At 42.2% G+C, this 18,616-nt stretch overlaps 1 long non-coding RNA gene across 1 annotated transcript; it reads left to right on the top strand.

Annotated features, from left to right (window-relative positions):
• The first annotated feature begins 8,209 nt into the window (after nucleotides 1–8,209).
• LOC129620416 (uncharacterized) lies at nucleotides 8,210–11,221 on the top strand. Its single transcript, XR_008698530.1, has 3 exons — nucleotides 8,210–8,556; nucleotides 9,581–9,628; nucleotides 11,007–11,221. It is a non-coding gene; the product is annotated as an uncharacterized LOC129620416 (long non-coding RNA).
• Nucleotides 11,222–18,616: the final 7,395 nt, after the last annotated feature.

Below are 18,616 nucleotides of genomic sequence, written 5' to 3' on the forward strand. Positions count from 1 at the left end.
CATGAAGTATGGCATGGTACTTCAGATTCTGCATTTCTAACAAGCTTTCAAGCTAATGCTACTGGTTTCTAGGAACCATATTCTGAATATTAAGGGTCTAAGGCAGTGAGTCACACAGTGTGATGTCTAGACCAGCAGCAGCAGGATCACTGGGAACCTGTTAGAAATTCAGGTTCTCTGTGAATTTCTCCTGAATCAGAAACTCCGGGGTAGGGGGAGGCAGGTACCCAGCATCTGTGTTTTAACAACCCCTCCTGGTGAATCTGATGTTTGCTCAAGTTTGAAAACCTATAGCAGTGATCCCCAACCTTTTTGGCAGAGGACTTGTTCTGTGGAAGACAGTTTTCCACAGACAGGAGTTGGGGGGAGGGATGGTTTGGGAATGATTCAAGTGATTACATTTATTGTGTACTTTATTTCTATTATGCACTTTATTTCTACTGGGCTTCCCTGGTGGCTCAGATGGTAAAGAATCTGCCTGCAATGCAAGAGACCTGGGTTGGATCCCTGGGTCAGGAAGATCCCCTGGAGAAGGGACTGGCTACCCACTCCAGTATTCTTGCCTGGAGAATTCCATGGACAGAGGAGCCTGGCGGGCTATAGTCCATGGGGGTTGCAAAGAGTAGGACGTGACTGAGAGACTAATATTTTCACTTTGTTTCTATTATTATTATCAGCTCCACCTCAGATCATCAGGCATTAGATCCCAGAGACTGGGGATCCCTGACCTATAATATCCTTCAAGCATGAGCCTCTGACCACCTTAGTCAGAATCACCTGGCTTTGTAACATGGAGATTCGAGGACACCACCCCAGCCCACCTAATCAGGTTCTCAGAGGGTAAAGCCTCAATTCTGTGTTTCACAAGTTCCCAGGTGAGGCTAATGCATATTAACTTTAAGAACTACCATGCCTCATCCTTGCTAGACTTCTGAAGATATTTCAATGTCCCAACACTGAAGCAGTTTGGGTTATTTTAATGCCCCAGGCTATTTCTACCCAGTTAATTACCTGTGTAGAAGCTTGACATGATTAATTCAGGTGGATACCATCTTGGAAGTCCCACGGAACCCTATAATTATGTGTGAAATACACATTTAATTTAAACACAGGGGCAAAGATTACGCTGATCATGCTCAGGGGCCTAAGGGTGTGAAGAGCAGATTTTGAACAGAGCATGGGAGCTATTCCTTCCTAAGCTTATGCCATACCATCTGGTGCTGGTAGAATTCTCAAGATTTGGGCTCCCCGATTCCCAAGTCAGTCTTTACAGAGTCCAATTAAGTCTTAACACCACTAGTGGGCTTAAACTCAGGAAAAAGACAGCCGAGTCCCGCAGATAACTAAATCTCTCCCAGCAGAGATCTAAATGTAATTATTTGGATAACTTGACCACAAAATATGTCAAATGTAATTTTATATCCCAAAATGTATTTTGGGGGTCTGAGTGGTCAATATCTTCTTGGTCTCTTGTTTTGGCTCTGGCGTTAACTTGGTCACTGTTTGTTTTTGCAAAGAATACATTTTGGTATGCTATCCTGTGATGTGTTAAACAAATGGAGAGATTTGGGTTCAGAATTCTTTTTTTCCTCTGTACTGGCCAAGCATTTCAAATGATTTGGCTTTGGTTTCAATGTTCCTTAGGAGAGTTGATTTTTTTTTTTTTTTGGTAATGCCTTAGGCCAGAAAAGAAAAAAAAAAAGAAAGAAGTCCAAAGTGCCAAAGGAACAGCCAAAGCAACTCCATAACTGCTACCCCACCCCTGGGCAGAAAAAGTAAAATCCAAATAACACAAAAGAGCTCAACAAGCCATCCCCTAACTGATCACAGCTCTCCAGGGAGAGTTTCCTACCACGGCTTTCTCTCCACCCCTGGGTCCTGGTTGAGGCTGGAAAGGGGCCAGCCCTCGGCACCTCCTTGCTTTTGATTGCTGTTTATCCCCCAAAACATGATTGTCTATAATTATGTATAATCTCTCCCTTGTTTACTCTTTTCCACCGAACCTTGAATGCAGTTCAATCTCTTTGCTCTGCCCGGGCCCAGCGAAGAAACATTTCCTGTATTTTCAACCTTTTTTAAAAAAAACAAATAAAAGCATTAGGTCTTCCTTTTCCTTTGTCCCTTTCATCTCCAAAACCTGACATTCTGGCCATATCTGAATTGATTCCTAAAACATCAGTCGAGTTCTAAGCGTCTTGAAGGAGTTAGAAGTGAAACCAATGTGGACCTGGCTCCCAAGGATTTATCAAGAATTGGTTTCTTTTGTATAAAGTGTGTGGTAACATAGAGAGAGCACATAATGAGAAAATAACGGGATGAAATACATTACTCATCTTTTCTTAACCGACAACATATCAACATGTCAATATTTTCCCCTTTCGGTCACTTGCTGGTTTAATTCTTGACCCCAAATTAATCATGAATAGCTAAGTTTATTAGTGGAATGGGCCTGCTGCTGCTAAGTCGCTTCAGTCATGTCCGACTCTGTGCGACCCTGTAGACAGCAGCTCACCAGGCTCCCCAGGCAAGAACACTGGAGTGGGTTGCCATTTCCTTCTCCAACGCATGAAAGTGAAAAGTGAAAGCGAAGTCGCTCAGTCGTATCCGACTCTTAGCAACCCCATGGACTGCAGCCCACCAGGCTCCTCCGTCCATGGGATTTTCCAGGCAAGAGTGCTGGAGTGGGGTGCCATTGCCTTCTCCGGAATGGGCCTAGGCATATCCTATTCGACTTACTCCATTTCAGGCCTTCTCTACTGCCCCCTTATAAAGAAAGTGAAATAGTGTTCTCTACATACAAAGCAGATCCCTAAGACCAGCACAGGCGCGTGGATGCATGGCACATGAATATGAATCATACTTGCAGTCTGTGTGGGCGTATAGGACCCCATACTCGGACAATCTTGTGCTCGGTTTTTTTGTGTGTGGGTTGTTTTTGCTTTTTTTAATTGTATTGGAGTATGGTTTCTTTACAATGTGGTGTTATTTTCCACTGTGAAGTGAATCAGCCATACGTAGACACATATCCCCTCTTTTTTGGATTTCCTTCCCATTTAGGCTGCCACAGAGCACTGAGTAGGGTTCCCTGTGGTATACAGTAGGCTCTCATTAGTTATCTATTTCACACATAGCAGCGTATATAATGCCCTGCTGTCATCTCTGTGACATTCCTAATACTTTGAGGCAGGAATTTTTATTTTTGCATTGTGTCCTGCACATGAGATATCTTTCCCTACAGATACCCCAGAACTCATCTTCTAAGGCCTTCTCATCCAACTTTGAGAAAAACCGAATGGAAATTCATCCAGAATCTGATGGCACAGAGGGAGTGAGGAAAGAGAAAAGTTTGTGTGTGTTCATGTGCTAATGACTTCTGTGGCACTCTTCCAGCCCGTGTTTAGATTTCTTAAACATGCCTATTCATCTTGTCAAGTTTCAGCCTAGCTCTTCTGAAATAGAACTGCTCGCAGAAATATCCTGGCAATAGGCTGTTTGGGTCCTGCCACCTTTCCTGGGCTTCCTGCTCACAGAGGGTGCTGTTAAGGGGACATCTGTCTCCTATTGAAGGAAGCTGCTAATTCCCAGGATTGAGCTGGGAGGACAGACTGAGTGTAAATAACACTTCCAGGGGTGGGGGAAACAGGAGTGGTGGAGGGTGTTTGATAAACCATGTCTAAAGGGAAAGGAAGCGGAGCCTATTGGCTAAATCACCAGAGAATTACATCAAGGGAAACCTGGGTCCACTCCCAAAAGCCCTAATGTATAGCTTCCAAAAGGAGAGAAGGGAAGGTTATTTCTCAAGCTGTGATGAGGTTCAGCCCCATCTCTTGAAAGGGCTGTGGGGGAGGAAGAGGCCCCCGGGGCTGTCTACAAGGCCCAGCGGTAAATGAGAAAAATGCAGTTGTCTTATAAGGTTTGCTTTGTATTTGGAGAGGCAAATATTGGCAAAGGAATCTATTTCTTTTAAAAAAAAAAAAAAAAAAAAAGAGCAAAATCTTGAAAGCCAAAACTTCAGAAAGATTGGAAGAAAATACGACAGAACGTGACAGCAGTTGATTCGGATGGTAGGATGATGATTGAGAGTCCCCCCACCCCCCAATTTCTTTTACTTTTGGCTTTTTCAAAGATGATATAGAGACAACCTTATCATTTTCACATTATAAAAAAGTAAGTTTATTTAACAACTATTTAAAAATGAACGGGTTGGAATTTTTAAACAGAGTGACATAGACCCACATTTAAGCAAGCCTGGTTCATCTGCTGAAGTGGAGAGCTTTTCTCCTGTCAGTTTCCAGCACGAAGCCTTAATGAAGAAGGTAGAAAATCATTGACTTACGCATCTCACTTCAATATTTTTAAATCTTTGGGGATATTTGTATGCAAACGGGAACATGAGCTTATGGCTGGCAGAATTCATTTGTACCTCCTGAACATTCCCACCTGAATCTTCAAGTCATCCCTCTGCAGTTTCCAGAGTGGAGAGAATCCAAGTCGTACAAAGCTGGCTGGGGCAAGTGGCTGTTGAGGGGCACAGCTGTCCTACAGAGAAACTGAGTGCTCGTTTGTGCATAGGTGAAAACGGCTCGAGGACTATTGCTGTAAATTGCCTGGCAAGTGTAAATATCGATGTTTGCAGGAAAGTCTTTCAACCTTTTTTTTTTAATTTTCCAAGAAGTTTTGGTGGCTCTTTCAAGTACCAATTATAAATTTCCAAACCCCAGACATTTGGGTGCCAGTCTGAAACAGGGACTGTTCATGCTAAGACTTGTAGTAAATTGCAACAGTTTGGAAAGTGGGCGGTTTGTTTCCCAGAGTTCAAGCAGGGACTGTAGCTGCCAGTGACATCTCTTCAGGATGCTTCTACCCAGCGCTCTTAGCTATTTCAAGATGGGAAATAGTTTTCATAGGCTCCCGAAAGGGCTGGCTGGAGGAGTGACCGGCAGGACACAGAACTCCCTGGCCTGCAGGCTCTAGGCTCATCAATAAAAAAGTAACTGCTTAATGCAGCTTCCAGCTATGAGAGGAATATAAATGAACACTGTGTTCTTCCAAAGGCTTCTAATCTGAGGCGCCCGGGCATGATACATATGTATGCGTTAAATTTATCTATAAACAGTCAGGATTTGTGGATATCCCTTTATGGCTTACAAGTCAAAATGTGTGCAGTAGTGGAAGTTAACTTCACAGAGTATGGCCTTGTTTCAGGCAAAAGGTCACTTGGCTGTCACTGAGAAATTCAGTGAGAAAAAAAAGAAAAAAGGAACACAACCCCTCAGGATGGCAGCATATTAACTTGGGTAAACACCAGCGTGTGGTGTGTCTTACACATGTATATACATGTATGTTTATGCCTCAGCCAGATGAATAGCACCACAAAACTGCTATTTAAATGATTAAGTGTATTTGAGATTTTATTGATTCTAGAAGAGGTAGCACATGAAAGGAGGGCTGGGCAGGCAGAAAGTAGTCTGTAGGTTGCAGTATATGGGGTTGTGATACTTTTATAAGTGGCTGGGAAGTCCTGGGCCTGGAGAGAAATGCCTGAATTAGCTGCCACCATCTGTGGACCCTGGAGAAGGAAATGGCCACCCACTCCAGTATTCTTGCCTGGAGAATTCCATGGACAGAGGAACCTGGCCAGCTATAGTCCATGGGGTCGCAAAGAATCAGACACAACTGAGCAACTAACACATCTGTAGACCAGATCCAGTATGGCGGTTGACTTATCTGAATGTAGAGACGTTAAAGGTCTAAAGGCAAATATGGCCATATACTCTGGAACCTCAAGCGTTGGCATCAAGACCCACAATCCTGTAAAGAGATGAAGTCAGAAATCTCTTCTACCTCAAAGGACTTCCCTGGTGATCTAGTGGTTAAGAATCCACCTGCCAATACAGGGGACATGGGTTTGATCCCTGGTCCAGGAAGAGTCCATATGCCACAAGGTAACTAGGGCCCTGCTCCATAACTACTGAAACCCATGCACCTAAGCTGGTGCTCCAGACGAGAGAAACCACTGCAGTGAGAAGCCTGCACGCTGAAACCAAGAGTAGCCCCCCTCCCTTGCTCGCCACAACTGGAGAGCACCTGTGCACAGCAACGAAGACCAATACAGCCAAAAATTAAGTAAATAAATAAAAGTTTTTTAAAAAGATCTTCTACCTCAAGATAAAGCCTCTAAGTCAAAGAGAAGGCACAGGGTTTTTCCTAACTCATCAGTGTTCCCTGAAGCAGTAAGCAAGTCAGAGAGAGGGAATGGAAGTGTCTCACCTGTAATCTTTAGCACCAAAGGGCAACTTGAATTTTGAAGTAAGGTGGTACCACTTGCACTGGGACTCGACAGAACCAGAGCAAGTTCCTCAAGAGAAAAAGCTCTAAAAACAAAAACCTTGAGAGAGTATGATCATCTTTTCGACAGGTATCTGTAAGAGCTGTAACACTGACTACGTGAGGCCTTGGTCAGGGCAAGGAGAGATCAAGGACCAGCAGGAAAAACTTCAGGAGAAGGTGGGACTCAGGGAGCTCTGGCAGCTGAAGGGAGGCCTCAGAGCTTCCTCTCTTGGTGGAAGCTGGGGCTGAAGATACCAGGAGAAAGTAAAAGTGTTAGTCACTCAGCCATGTCTGACTCTTTGCAACCCCATGGACTATAGCAGCCCTCCAGGCTCCTCTGTTCATGGAGTTGTTCTGGCAAGAATACTGGAATGGGTAGCCATTCGCTTTTCCAGGGGATCTTCCTTAACCCAGGGATCAAACCCAGCTCTCCTGCCTTGCAAGTGGATTCTTTACCATCTGAGTCAGCAGGGAAGCCCCATACCAGGAAAAACAAGAGCTGTTTGGAAACAAGTGACAATGACTTGAAGAGCTTGTTGCTAAATATGAACTTGAAAGTTATAGAACAAAAAGCGTGGATATTGGCCTCGAAGATCTCTGACTTCATTGCTCACTACCTTCGAGAGCTTGGCGTCGTTAACCAGTTTGAAGGTAGGTATGCTGTGTCACTACTAGTGAAGAACCCGCCTGCCAATGCATGAGAGGTGAGAGGCATGTGTTCAATCCCTCGGCCAGGAAGATCCCCTGGAGGAGGACCCGGCAACCCACTCCAGTATTCTTGCCCGGAGAATCCCATGGACAGAGAAGTCTGGTGGCTACGGTCCCTATGGACAGACTGAGGCAGAGTCGGACCTGACTGAAGCGACTTAGTGCAGTACACATGCTCACCACTATACCATCACCAACGCTGCACTGGTTAGCCAGTTTGAGCCTCAGTTTCCTTGTCTTTAAAACGTGTGTTATAAAACCTACCTTACGGAGCTGTTGGGAGGACTTCATAACAAAATACTGGCAAGCAGTAGACACTCAAACACTATTCCCTTCTCCTTCCTTCCCTCCTCTATTTAAACTTCTTGATTCAGGTCACTTATTCTTCTTGTAAAAATTGAAGTATAGTTGATTTATAATATTATATTAGTCTCAGGTGTACAACATAGTGATTCACAGTTTTTAAAGAATATACCCCATTTATAGTTATTATATAAAATTCTGGCTATATTCCCTATGCTGTACAGTATGTCCTTGTAGCTTATTTATTTTATCCGTAGTAGTTTGTACCTCTTAATCCCCTCCCCCTATATGGCCTCTTCCCTGTCCCCTCTCTCCACAGGTGACCACTAGTTTGTTCTCTTCATATGTGAATCTGCTTCTTTTTTTGTTTTATTTAGTGGTTTTGTTTTATTTTTTATATTCCACATGCGATGACATACAATATTTGTCTTTGTCTGACTTATTTTACTAAGCATTATACTCTCCAGGTCTATTCATGTTGTTGCAAATTTCAAAATTTTATTCTTTTTATGCTGGATAATATTCCATTGTGTATATGTACCACATCTTCTTTATCCGTTCATCTGTCAATAGACACTGTCTTCTTCCTGTCTGGGCTACTGCAAATAATGCTGCTATAAACATTGGGGTGCATGTATCTTTTTGAATTAGTGCTTTTTTCATACACCCAAGAGTGGTATTGCTAGAGCATATAGTAGTTCTATTTATAGTCTGAAGAAACTTCATACTGTTTTCCATAGAGGCTGCACCAATTCACATTCCTACCAACAGTACACTATGGTTCCATTTTCTCTCCATTCTTGCCAACATGTTATCTGTTAATTTTTTGATGATAGCCATTCTGACAGGTGTGAAGCAATATCTCATAGTGGTTTTGATTTGCATTTCATTTGGTGATTAGTGATTCCCAGGTGGCGCTAGTGATGAAGAACCCCACCTGCCAACGCAGGAGATTTAAGAGACAGGTTCGATCCCTGGGTTGGGAAAATCCCCTAGAGAAGGGCATGGCAACCCACTCCAGTATTCTTGCCTGGAGAATCCTAAGGGCAGAGGAGCCTGGTGGGCCACAGTCCGTAGGGTCACAAAGAGTCAGACATGACTGAAACGACTTAGCATGCACACTGTGATTAGTGATTTTGAGCATCTTTTTATGTGCCTGTTGGCCATCTGTATGTCTTCTTTGGAAAATGTCTATTCAGATTCTTCTGTCCACAGGTCACTTACTCTTCTCCTTCGGTTATTCCTTTTCTCAATTTCAACTTCCTTTATTGTTTTTCAAAGAATGATGGAGGCTAATGGTATATACCAACCTTCCTTGTCTCTGGCCATGTCTCCAGGTCTGAGACCTTCCCCCTTGTTGTCAGATAGGCTAGCCATGCAGAGAATTCCAAGATACAGAGCTGACAGTAGAGGCCCCCCAGGTTGATATTGACCTGTGTCTTGATTCTAGAATAGTCTGGAGAACTGCATTTCTCTTGGAGTAGGCTACTTATAACTTTAAATTGGGTTCTCATCATTCTTTGCCCTAATAATACTCAGTTATAAGCCTCTTTCAAAATTCTTAAGAAATTGTCCTGCTCAGCTGCCACTGCTTGCAATCTTGGACCAAATACAACTGACCTTGTTCTAATTTGCACGGCTGATAACTTTGGGACCAGTTGACTGTTTTGAAGATAGACCAAAACTAGGTCAGCCTCTGTTATCCAAGGCACAAATCAGCACACAGTGTTGAGGAAAACAGCCAAAAAACATAAATATATAGACAAGGTTTTTTTTTTACTTTTTATTAGATAATACATTCTCATGGTTAAAAATCAAAACAGTATAAAACGTTATAGAGTGAATGTAAGGTTTTTCTCCCATTCCCCATAAGCTTGTTCTCCATTCCCCTGTCCCAAGAGACACTTTATATTTTTACATTTCCCTCCATTTCTTTATACCAATGCAAATATATTTTCTTCTTTTTTTCCTTTCTTACATAAAAGATAATGAACTATATACCTTCTTTTGTGCCTTTTTTTTTTTTTTGCAGTGTGACCTGTTTATTTTGACAAAACAATGTAGAAAGAGGTTCCTATGTATTTTTCCTTTCATTTTACAAAGACACAGCATTCTACTGTGTTGTTGGCCTGGTTTAATCAGATCCCATATGATTGACACTTGGGTTATTTCCAGTCTTCCAAGACAAACAATGCTGCCATGACTTAACTTAGGCATCTGTCATTTTGCACATGTGCAGGTGGATCTGTAGGATGAGTTCCCAGAAATAGACTTCTTGGGTTAGAAGGTCAGTGTATTTGTGTTTTAATAGATATTGTCATATTGCCCTCCGTAAGGTTGTAACACTGTGTACATCCACCAAAGGTATGCAGAGGAAAATGCTTGTTTTCCCAAATAACTTTGCCTACAGAGTATGTTGTCAAATGTTTGGATTTTTGCTAATTAGATAAGTGAAAAATGGTATCTCAACATCATTTCAAATGGCATCTCGTTGTATTTCACTTGTTATATGTTAGGATGAGAATCTTTTCATATGTTTAAAAATCATTTAAGTTTTTTTTCTGTCAACAGTCCATATCCTTTACCTAATTTTCTATTGAGTAATTAGTCTTGATCTTATCAGTTTTTAGACCTCTTTGTATAAACTAGCCCTTTTTCTGATATGTGTTAATTTTTTTCCATTTTTGTCTTTTGACTTTTTTATATAATTGACTTTATCATAGTTTTCATGACTTTTGAATCACTGTAAGAAAGATTTTTCCTACCCCAGTGTTTTTTTTTGTTTGTTTGTTTGTTTGTTTTACCCCAGTGTTATAGAAGAATTTTTTCATGTTTTCATCGTGTGCATATTATTTTATGTTTATACTGAAACATATGTTTGATCAGTATGTTTTTCCTAGTATTCAGTGTGAGGTAGGGATCCAATTTTACTGTTCTCCAGATGATTGCACACTTTCCCCAATACCATTTATTTATAAATCCATTTTTTTTACACTTTTTAAAGATATTCCCTTTATCATCTATAAGACAAATGTATTTGGTTCTATTTCTGGATTTTCTATTGTGCTCCATACAACCCTGGAGATATGTCAAGGGATGATTAAGAGCAAGAGGTTTGGAATCAAACTGCCTGGATTAAAATCAAAAGGTATTGTTAGGGAGTTTGAGACAGACATGTGAACACTGCTGTATTTAAAATGGATAACCAACAAGGACCTACTGTATAGCACATGGAATTCTGCTCAATGTTATGTGGCAGCCTGGATGGGAGGAGAGTTTGGGGGAGAATGGATACATGTAAATGTATGGCTGAACCTTTTCGCTGTTCACCTGAAACTTACAACTTTGTTAGTTGGTTGTACTCCAATACAAAATATAAATTTTTTTTAAAACCAAGTACATCATGCTGTGTGAGTGACCTAGGACAGTTTACTATCTCAAGCTGTAAACTGGCATTAAGTGGCTTTGCACTGTGCCTGGCACATGGGCACACTCAATGTCAACAATGAGGATAAGAATGCTGGTGTGGTTCCCACCCATTGCAGCGGGTGATGGGTATTATCTAAGAAGCTGCTGGAGGGGATGCCTAATCCTTACCCTCTTTGCTGGGTCCTCTGTGAGAATGCTGCTGTTTGTACCTCAAGTCTTCTCTTTTTTTCCTGAAGTTGCCAAAGAAGGCCCACACCAGAAGAGTTCCTTACTGCATGGCAGCTACCCAGTGATCTTTGGGTGTTCCAAGCCCCTGTGGAAATGGTTCCTTCTTCCAGTCCCTCTCTCCACAGACCTCAAGACTGAGTCCCTGGGAGAGGAGCCAGGGAACAAGTTTCCAGCAGACATCAGCTCTCTCTTCATAAGCTCCAAGACTTACGCTCCATATTAAACCTTCATATAAATCAGCTCCTTCTTCTGGATCTATTCTTTGGTTCATCAGACATTCCTGGGTAGGTCTGAATCCCACTGCAGGCTAAGGACAAGTCATTTCTCTCTTACACACACACACACAGACCCCCTAATAAATACATATTAAACAGAGACCAGTAGAGCTAAGAATGTAAAGGAATGAGTCCTAAGGGATTGGGAGAGAGGCCACCTGTGATTCCCAAAAGCACTGAGATGGCAGAATGCAAATATGAGTCAGGAATCCACACTTCAGGCAACCAACTATCTACTGTTGTTCAAGATCTCTCACTGTTGGGACCACAATTAGATTTTGTGGAGAACAAAAGAAAGTGAAATCTCATATTTTTATTTTTTTAATCTCAGAGGGGTCTCCAGATTAGCATATGTGCAAAAACTACACAGACATCCAACAATCAAGAGACAAAAGTGTCTGAGCACTATCCCAAGGTACACATGAGGTAACCTGAGGCCACAGTTCCTTCAGTAGTGGTTAGAAATCCATTCTGAGCAGGGAACATTACTTTTCAGTTGATAGTAATGGCAAAGTATACTCTGAAAGTCCAAAAATATCAATGTCGTTAAAAAACAAACAGCTAAATCAACTTTATATATAGAAGTGCACAGTTAAGGTCTCCTGTGAATCACTGATCAATTTGGGCCAAGTCAATGAAAACAGAGCTATTTAACAGACCAAGCACATAAAATGCAGGTAAATATTTATTTTGTTTGTTAATCCCTTGGGCTCTGTCTCACGGACTCTCCCCAGTTGTAGCCACTCAGCAACTTCAAGGACACAACTCAGTCGCTGAGAATTCAGAGTTCAAATGGTCCATATTAAGTGTTTGAGAGCAGGATTTTCTTGAGTAAGTGATTTTCTTCTTGTCAGGAAACTCTCATGATACATGAGCTTTATTATATAATGTGGGTGAAAATACCAACCATTGTGGGCTTCCCAGGTAGGGCAGCGGTAGAGAACTCGCCTGTCAATGCAGGAGACACAAGAGACGCTGGTTTGATCCCTGAGTCATGAAGATTCCCCTCGAGGAGGAAATGCAACCCACTCTAGTATTCTCGCCCGGAAAATTCCATGGACAGAGGAGTCTGTTGGGCTGCAGTCCATGGAGTCACAAAGAGACAGAACTGAGCAACTGAGCATGCACGCACCAACCATTGTTAATAGCAGCGTCTGGTATTAGTTGAGTTCTTGCTGTGGGCTAAGCATTTTGTTACTGTGCTGAATGTTTGACCTGGGTTTTTGTTTAACCCTAACAACAGCTCTGTGATGCAAGCATTATCCATTTCAATAATGAGGAAATTGAGGCCAAGACAGTTTAAGTGTCTTTCCCAGTCTCTTAGAGTTGCTCAGTGGCAGAGCTTGAACTCAGGTCTGCCAAAGTCCATACTCTTAACTTCTTCATTAATACATACAAAGCTAAATACAGGTCAGAGTTAAATACATCTGACCTTCAAGTTCAAGGACTAATTGAATAAGCATGCTAACAGCACCTGGAGGCATCAGTTTCCCCGCAGGATCAGGGCAGGTGGTTGGACCCTATTCTGTTCCAGCTCATGTGGGTGATCTCATTGCCCAACATTCTCTTCACCTAAAAATATCAGGCAGTCCACACCCTGGAGCCCCACAGCTGCTCATAGCAGATGTCCTAGAACTAGAAAGTGCTTCATAAAGTATTCAAAAAGGTTTTTTGACCAGGGTGATGGTGATGGTAGTGAGAAGAAAGGGAAGGAAGTGAAAGCAAGAAAGGCCAAGAGACACATGGGGGAGGCCCTGCAAACAAGGCAGGGGACCCACAACATTTGCTCTCCTAACTGAAGTGGAGCCAAGCACCAAGGCCCCTCCTTCAGTGGTCAGTCCAGACCAGCTCAGCCAACCACCTTTACCTCTCCTGGCCTTGATGGATCTTTCCTGAGTTCCAAGGGATAGCTCAGGGTAACTGGGTAACTGACCAATCATTCAAACCACTCCACTAATCTATTATACTTCTACCATACACCAGGCATTGTTATAGATTCTGGGGCTAGTGCAACAAACAAATAACCCACCCCCCCCACCCAAAAAAAAAATCCCTGAGTAGGTTTCATGGCTCATTCTAGAAAGGAAGGAGCTGAAGAAATCAGACAAACTATAATAAAAAGTATAGGACTTCCCTGGTGGTCCAGTGGTTAAGAATCCGCCTGCCAGTGCGACATGGGTATGATCTCTGCTGAATGCTGAAGAATTGATGCTTTTGAACTGTGGTGTTGAAGTCTCTTGAGAGTCCCTTGGACTGGAAGGAGATCCAACCAGTCCATCCTAAAGGAAATCAGTCCTGAATACTCATTAGAAGGACTGAAGCTGAAGCTGAAACGCCAATACTTTGGCCACCTGATGCAAAGAACTGACCCATTTGAAAAGACCCTGATGCTGGGAAAGATTGAAGGCTGGAGGAGAAGGGGATGACAGAGGATGAGATGGCTCGATGACATCACCGACTCAATGGACGTGAGTTTGAGTAAGCTCCGGGAGTTGGTGATGGACAGGGAAGCCTGGCAAGCTGCAGTCCATGGGGTTGCAAAGAGTTGGACACAAATGAACTGAACTGAACTGGAAACTAAGATCCCACATGATACAGAGCAACTGAGCACACATCCTAGAGCTTGTGCTCTGCAACAAGAGAAGCCACAGCAATGACCTGCCTGAGCACTGCAACTAGAGAGTAGCCCCCACTCTCCACAACAAGAGAAAGCCCAGGCACAGTAACAAAGACCCAGCACGGTCAAAAATAAATACATAATTTTTTTAATTAAAAAATAAAAATAGCATAGGTCAGCTGGTGATAAGGACTATATAGATAAATAGAGCAGGTAAAGGAGATGGGACGTGCAGGGGAGGGGAAGGTGGGAATGAGGGAATTGCTATCTCACTGAGGGCGGGGCCATCAGGGAAAGCCTCCTTTGGCAGGTGACGGTGGCTGTTGTTCAGTGGCTAAGTTGTGTCTGTGACTTTTGGGACCCCTTGTGACCCCATGGGCTGCAACACGCTAGGCTTCCCTGTCCTTCACTATTCCCAGAGAGTTCAAACTCATGTTTGTTGAGTTAGTGATGCTATCCAACCATCTCATCCTCTGTTGCCCCCTTCTCCTGCCCTCAAACTTTCCTAGCATCAGGTCTTTTCCAAAGAATCAGCTCTTCACATCAAGTGGCCAAAGCATTGGAACTTCAGTTTCAGCATCAGTCCTTCCAATGACTATTCAGGGTTGATTTCTTTTAGGATCCTAGGGACTCTCTCAAGAGTCTTCCTCATCACCACAATTCAAAAGCATCAATTCTTGGGCACTCAGCCTTCTTTATGGTCCCGCTGTCACATCCATACATGACTACTGGAAAAGCCATAGCTTTGACAAGATGGACCTTTGTCAGCAAAGTGATGTCTTTGCTTTTTAACACGCTGTCTAGGTTTGTCATAGCTTTTCTTCCAAGGAGCAGGTGTCTTCTAATTTCATGGCTGCAGTCACCATCTGCAGTGATTTTGGAGCCCAAGAGAAAATTTGTCACTGCCTTTGGTAGGTAACTCCTGTGAACCATGCTCTTTCCAGGCAAGAGTGTTCCAGCTTGGGAACAGCTAGGGCAGAGCCCCAGAGGTAAGGACAGGTCTCACTTATTTTATGAGTGACAGGGAGGTCAGTGTGTTTGGAACACAGTGAGTGAGACAAGGGGGAAGGTGAAAGGAAATAAAGTAAGTGGGAGCCAGATTACTTAGGGCCTTGTAGAACAGAGTGAAGACTTTGCCTTTTTTTGCTCTGAGTCAATAAAAGGCAATTAAAGAGCTTTGAGCAGGGGGGCTGACACCATTTGGGGTTTAAAAGAGACTCCTCTGGCTGTTCTCATGAGGGCATGGGAGACCAGCTTTGGGTATTGCAATAATTCAGAAGAAAGGTGAGGATGGCTTGGACCAGTGTAGCAACTAAAGAGATGATGTAAAGTGATCATGTTTGGGCTGTATTTTGGAGGTACAACAGAATTTGCTGAAGGAATGGATGTGAGCTATGGAAAAATGAAGAGCATCAAGAAAAACTCCAAGGTTTTTGGTTCAAGCAATTGGAAGAATGGAATTCCTATTTACTGAGGTTAGAGAATGCCAGAAGAACATATCTGGAGATAAATAAAGAATTTGGTTTTTAAAATCTAAATTTAAGATGCTTGTTAAATATCCAGTGAAGATGATCAGTAGGGAACTTGGCATCAGTGAAGTCTCTGGGTCTTGTGAGAGTTACCTGGGCCCTTCTGTGTGCAGGTTTTCCAGAAAAACCCTTGTTTTCATTCATTCTCACTAGCATAGTGTATTGATTAATTTTACTGCTATGTCAATGGTACAAAAAGATTCATTAGTGTTGTATTCCATTATGGTGACAGTATTTTCTGTTTAACATTTTTTTTGCTTTGAATTCAACTTTGTCTGATAATAATATCTTAATCTCTTTTGTTTCTGTTTGTTCACATTCTCATCTTTGTATTTTCCATTTTTCACTCAGTATGTTGTAAAAGTGTCTCAAATAACCCATATACTGTCATTTTAAAAATAAAACCCTAGGACTTCCCTGGCAATCCAGGGGTTAAGAATCCACCTTCCAAACACAGGGGACATGGGTTTTATCCCTGGTTCAAGAAAAAAAAACCTCATGTGCTGTGGGGAAACTAAAATCCCATATGCAGCTAGGCCCACGAGCCATCACTAGAGAAGCCTGGGCACCTCTCCAAAAGATCCCACATGCTGCAACTCGGACCTGATACAGCCAAATAAATATTTGGGAAAAAAAAAAAAAAACAAGTTTATGAGTCTTTTACTTTTAATGGGTTATTTTATCTTATCTATATTCATTGCTGTTGAATCAGAACAGAGTCTGACTAAGATTTCCACTGGTTTGTGATAACTTAACTTCAAAGTATTTAGTCTCATTCCAGAATATGGGTTTACTGATCCTCCCATTGTTTCAATTATGTCTGTTCAGGTATTACAATACACACATTTCTGGTTAGGAGGCCACTTCTCTACCACAGTAAAGGTCCTGAGACCCAGAGCTGGCAAAACCTGGCAAGTAGCTTCTTGTTCAGAATGCCTAACTGAGCTCATTTTCATCTGGGTTCATAATACATTCCAGAAATCACCAATTAAATCTGATCAGAGGAAAGGGACACAAGAAGGTTTCTCAAAGCAGAGGGCATTTGAACTAAAGCATGAAAGATAAGGAAGATATACAAGTGAAAGGGTATTTCATGCTCCTGGAATCTCTCTGACTAGTCCAAAGTGGCTGGAAAGTGGGGTGATTAGTAAAGGGATGCAAAGCTATCACAGAACTGAATGATGGAAAAGTAAAGCCAGACAGTGAAGTCCCCGAACACCATGCTAAGGAGACTAGACTCCTGTAAGTAAGAAATAAGGAGCCATGAAAGGTGTAAGAGGGGGAAAGTGAATATTCGTGACTATTTGCGGAAGATAATATTATGCAGGCAAGAGACTGAAGATGAGGAGTTAGTGGGGAGGTTGTTAAAAACATCTGGGCCAGGGATGGTTCATGAATGATTGGCATACTGGCTCTCCTCCCACATCCACAGTAGACATCACTCAACCATTGTGATTTTTCCCCTGTGTGTCTGGATGATGCCTCAGAATCCCTTTCAATACAGCACCCAGAAGCTTCTCTAGTGGTCCAGTGGTTAAGAATCCGCCTTGCAGTACAGGAGACCTGGGTTCAACCTCTGGTCATGGGACTAAGATCCCATATGCTGCAGAGCAACTAAGCCTAGGAACCCCAACTCCTGAGCCTGCGTACTCCGGAGCTTGCGTAACACAACCAGAGAGCCTGAACACCACAGTGAGAGATCCGGCATGATGCAACAAAGACCCCACCTGCCACAACCAAGACCTGAGGCAGCCAAACAAAGAAAGAAAGAAATATTTTAAAAGCACAGCACCCCAGTCCATATGAAATGGCACAGGAGTTAAATATATCTCCTATCACTGGTTTAGACAAGAGGTGTTGAGAGTCTGAGCTTGGGCAGATCTGAGATACGATGTGTTAATAATATAAAAAATAATCAAAAGAGATGGATAAGGAAGAAAAAGGTGTTTAGGATGGGTGGCTCATCTTTAGCCTTGCAGAAATTCTCTTATAAAGTGTGTTATGAAAACATTTCCCCCAGAGGCTTTGATTCTATGTGTATCTGTGCTCACTCAGTCATGTCTTACCCTTTGCGACCCCGTGTACTGTAGCCTGCCAGGCTCCTTTGGAGTCCGTGGAATTTACCAGGCAAGAGTACTGGAGTGGGTTGCCTTTTCAGGCTTTGCACTGTCTCACGATGGGTGCTTCAGGGGATCTTCCTGACCCAGGAAGTGAATCCGCATCTCTTGCATCTCCTGCATTGGTGGGCAGATTCTTTATCATTAGTGCCTCCTGAAATACTTTTTTTTAATTCTATGCTGTGACTGTATTGGACTGTGCTGATGCAAAGAGGAGATTTGTGTTCAGTAGTAAATATGCAGATCAACAAACTAGCAACTTGTTTTGAAATTCATCAGTATGAAAATGCAATGTGAAAAAAAAAAGTTAAATTATTTTTATTTCTTTTCCAGTTGGTAATTGATTCTCTTATTGAGTGTTTTATGTTAAGTGCTTTATGACATGGAGTATTAAGGCTATTGCATAAAAATAAAATGGACTATACAAGGTAGACCTCATAGACATAACCCAAACTCAACTCCATTTGTCATTGTCTTAAATTATCTTTGGCTATTACAATTTTTTTTTCTGTCTTTTGCAGCACTTCATTGATTTTTTTCTTCCATCTCCTCTCAGTGACCTTTATTACACAGTCCCTTCTCGTGCTAGTCCCTCCTACTCCATTTCATCTTTTCAGTTTCTCCCTGATGAGATACCTTATCTTGCTGGTTCTGTTTCAGATGGAGACTGAATTATATAGATTCCCCAGAGAGCCTGCATCGAACCAAGGAAGTGACTGATATTTCTACAATAATACATCTGAGTTTGTAAAAATGTTCTTCCACCCTATTACTGAAAATTGGCTATTAATTAATTTATTAACTTAACAAATAATTATCTGGCACGTACTGTATTCTAGGCAGCATGCTAGGCACCAGAAATACAAATGTCTATCTGCAAGCTCAGTGTCACAATTTTTATGCTATTGACACTTATAATGGATTTAAAAATTTATTTGTGCTCCAACTTCGACTTGCAAAGAGCACATTGTTCCTTCAGGCTTTCTATAACAGATCTTTGATGAGATCTCACCTCCTGGAAAGCCAGCAAAAACTCTTAAGTTTTAGTCCACTTTTATAACCTGGTATAGTGGTATAGTC

Source organism: Bubalus kerabau, chromosome 10 (genome assembly GCF_029407905.1).
Source record: "Bubalus kerabau isolate K-KA32 ecotype Philippines breed swamp buffalo chromosome 10, PCC_UOA_SB_1v2, whole genome shotgun sequence".
In the NCBI taxonomy this organism is placed as follows: domain Eukaryota; kingdom Metazoa; phylum Chordata; class Mammalia; order Artiodactyla; family Bovidae; genus Bubalus; species Bubalus kerabau.